A 4,029-nucleotide genomic window follows, 5' to 3' on the forward strand; every position below is an offset into this window, starting at 1 on the left:
GCGAAAGAATCAGAGGTGGACTGGGAATGAACAACTTCTTTATTTTTCTCAGGGATGCTTCCTTGCTTGCTTCCTTGCTTGCTTCTCTCCCCAAGTAGATGCCTTGGTGCCAACACCAGCTCCACCTTCCAGGATAGTTAAGGCCTCTCTTTGCCTTGTGGGACAAGATACTGGTGGCATCTTCCCAATCCAAGTGCAGGTCTTGCGGGCTGAAGTGCCGATCTTGCATAGAGTGGTACCCCCGGGAGCCCGATGTTCCTGCGTGCTCCGTCGCCCGCCGCCTCACTCACGAGGTTGCTGGGGCCCCGAGCGCAGGTAAGGGTGGGGGAGGAGGGTTGCAGCCAGCAGGCCAGTGCGTCCTCCTGCCCACGCGCGGGGCCTCCTCCCCAAACAGCTGCAAGCATGTCTCTGCATCTCCCCCTTTTTGTTTTAAAAGGTAAAGAAAACTTTAATGGATGCATGATAGTTAGCACTACATCTGGATCGACTGTGCCTGTCTTAGGTGTCCACATGTCTTACTGACATTCTTACCCATCATTGGATTACCAAGAAGCTTGATATTATCGTCTTGGCTCCTGTCTTAGGTTGATATGTCAGTCACACGAGACTTTCCCATCTTTTGACTACCAGTCAAAAAGATGAGACAGTCAAGCCTGAGAAGAAGTTACAGCTTCTAAGGTGCAAGTGCATTTTTTACAATGATCTTATCCCTTTGTTGGCGTAGGCACATCTTACACATGCAATAAATGCTAACACAATGAACAACAGAAGTATTAAACAGAACCCCATAATGCCTGCCCATTTTTGACCCCATTGTACAATATCTTTAAAAAACGTAATTACATCAGCAACACAGGGCACCTTGACTTTAGTAGAATTTACTAAGATTGTTTGGGCTCATAGTGATCTGGTGAGATTATCAAACTGATAGTTCCAAGATCCATTATGCATAGCACTAAGTTGTCTTGATAAATTGGCAGCCCTGCTATAATTATGGTATTGAACCCCTGTAAGACATAGTCCTGAATAATGTCCAAGACATCCTGATGCAGCAAGGTCCATCCAAATATCCACTTGTTCTTGGAGAAGACCAGAACAAAGATGTTGATTTATGGTTTCCTGTGTTTGAAGAGCCGTGGCCACACTACCGGTGAGGTTGTTCAATGCCTGTGCAGTGGGAATACTTGTAGCTAGGGCAACTCCAGCAGCAGTAACTGCAGCTGCTGACGCAGCGACAGCCACAGCCACAGCTAGAGATATTCCAAAATCCCTCTTATGTCGAGACAACACCACAGGCAGGGCTTCCACATTGGCTAAAATTGGCATTGGGAGATACCTAGGAACTCGAGCAACAATCATTAAAGGAAAACTAGTACTATTCCAACATTGAGTTAAAAAAAAACATGAGGAGGGAGTGCACTCTTAAGTATGATCAATGGAGGAGGCCTTAGAGATTATAAGGATGAACGGTGACATGACACATATAGGGGTAGGCTTAAATGTACTCAGGGAGGAGGATCTAGAAATATTAACACCTGTTTCAAACACTGTAGAGGTGTTATAATCATATAACCCATTAATAAATTGGCCTCCTTGAAGCATACACAGAGCACTAATATCTGTGCAAGCTCTTTCTCCACACAATGACCAGGCATCAAAAGAATTGGCTGTATCTACCATTAAAGGATTTTGAAAAGAAAAATTATATCCAGAAAAGGAACTATTAGAGTGGGTACTAAATCTAGGAGCAAAGGTAAAAGATCTGGTTCCATCTACAAAGACAGCTCTAGAGGAACCTTGACATCTAGACCACAAAGAAGGCCATGTGGGGAAGACTCCCAGCAACGTGGGCCCCATCTAGGTACCAAGAGTTTGGTTGCCAAGTATGACACAGGGATGGGTAGAATCATTATTATAAGAAATGGGGAAACAAAAACTACCAGAGAGTTGAAAGCAATTAAGAAAAGGTGTAATATCTGAATCCACAGGTATAGCAGGTAAACCCAGGGTACTATTAGTAGTAAAAAATGGGGGATAAACAGAGGAGGTGTTAAAGGGAGAGGCCAAGGCCATCCTGTAACTACAGACCAGAGTTGTAAAGTGTTTCCATCAATCAGTGGAATCATCAGGAAGAGAATTATCATGTTCATGTTCACTGTTTTCAATCAGTAGGAGTCAAATTTAAATTACTCAAAGACTCAAGCATACTTATGGTAAATGGTGCCTGAGGTCCATATGTCATAACTGCCTCTTTAAAGTTTTTAATGGTTTTAAAGTCTAATGGTTGATGCTATTTCTGTCTATTTTAGTCCTCAAATACAGGCAGGTCCCATGAATTTTGGGATTCTTTGTATTCAAGGGCGTCTAAGCGCTTAGAAAGGTCCTGAATGGCCTTGGTCACCATTCTTCCCATGGTGGTGCAGAAGGCTGAAGAGGATTTAGCTTTCCCCTACCTTTTTCCCTTGTTTTTCTTAAATTATCTAAGTAATTACTTTCTAAGTCACTACCACTCAATTCTTCCTCACTTTGTTCTCCTTGTTTAACAGATTCTCGCTCTTGTACTTCTCCTAAGACTTCATAGGAAACGTTCCTTTAGGAAGAGGAACCCCATTTTTCTGTTGCTATTAGATCCTGTTTCCTTCACTGCCATGCCATTACTTTTTAATACATCTTTTTATGACCTTCGTCATTTGGGTCTTTAAAATTTCCGACCCCATTTCTTCTTACTTTCCCTCGCATATATACCACTCTGGCCAGAGACTCCCGCAAGGTTCTTCAGTACTTACCCACCGTGCCAAAGTCCCCGTACAAGCCACCACTTGTTGCCGCCTGCAGCCACAAGACTGTGGGAAAGGATCGGAGGCGGACTGGGAATGAACAACTTTTTTATTTTTCTCAGGGATGCTTCCTTGCTTACTTCCTTGCTTGCTTCTCTCCCCAAGTAGATGCCTTGGTGCCAACACCAGCTCCACCTTCCAAGATAGTTAAGGCCTTTCTTTGCCTTGTGGGACAAGATACTGGTGGTGTCTTCCCGGTCCAAGTGCAGGTCTTGCGGGCTGAAGTGTCAATTTTGCGAGAGCGGCACCCCCAGGAGCCCGAAGTTCCCGCGTGCTCTGTCCTCCGACTCCTCACGCACAAGGCTGCTGGGGCCGCATTGCAAACGCAGCCAGGGCTGCGTGCATGCATAAGGGCAGGGGAGGAGGTGTTGCGGGCCAGCAGGCGGGTGCGTCCTCCCGCCCACGTGCACGGCCTCCTCCCCAAACAGCTGCAAGCATGTCTCTACAAGAAAATATTCTGGATTAGATGTTGATGACCTCTTAGGGCAAGAAACATTAAAGCTACATTTTGTGACTAATGGCTGGCCTGACATTGCTAGAAAATTACAGAGACTAGAAAATTGGAAGGATACAAGTTTAGAGAAATTATTGAGGGAAGCTCAAAAAGTATGAGGGGAATGAATGTAGCTCAAAATGTAAAAAGGGATGAAGAGAAAAGAGACATAGGCTAAAATTATACTCTCCACCATGGAACAAGTAACCTAAGAAAAGCAGGCCCTAAAAATCAGGGACAGAATGAGCCCCACTCAATATACCCTAAGAGACAATAGACCAAAGGACCACAGAAGGGAAAAGGAGACAATAAATGCTATGAATGGGGAATAATAATTCTAGGCCTAGGCAGAGAAGTATAATGGAAAGATCTTTACATAAACAAGTCTTCGTTTCCCTGAGAACTCTTTCCTGAGGAACTCATGGACCCTCACATTCTTTAAACATCTGGACTGACTCTTATCTGATCCAAAAGTGCACTCTGATATAGATTACTTTACTCAAGTAACTACAACTGTATTTTTTTGTTTTTTTCTCTTTCAGAACTCTGTCTTGTCTGAGCTCATGTTTTTTTATGATGAATTCACATTTGGTCCTGAGTGCCTAAATAAATGTTGTGTTCCCATTAGTCTTGTTTTGTCTAACTGGAGTTTTTAGCCCTCTGTTTTTCCTGCTGTCTTTATTCAGAGGACAATTATTC

The sequence above is a fragment of the Sciurus vulgaris genome (genome assembly GCF_902686455.1).
Source record: "Sciurus vulgaris genome assembly, chromosome: 7".
NCBI lineage: Eukaryota > Metazoa > Chordata > Mammalia > Rodentia > Sciuridae > Sciurus > Sciurus vulgaris.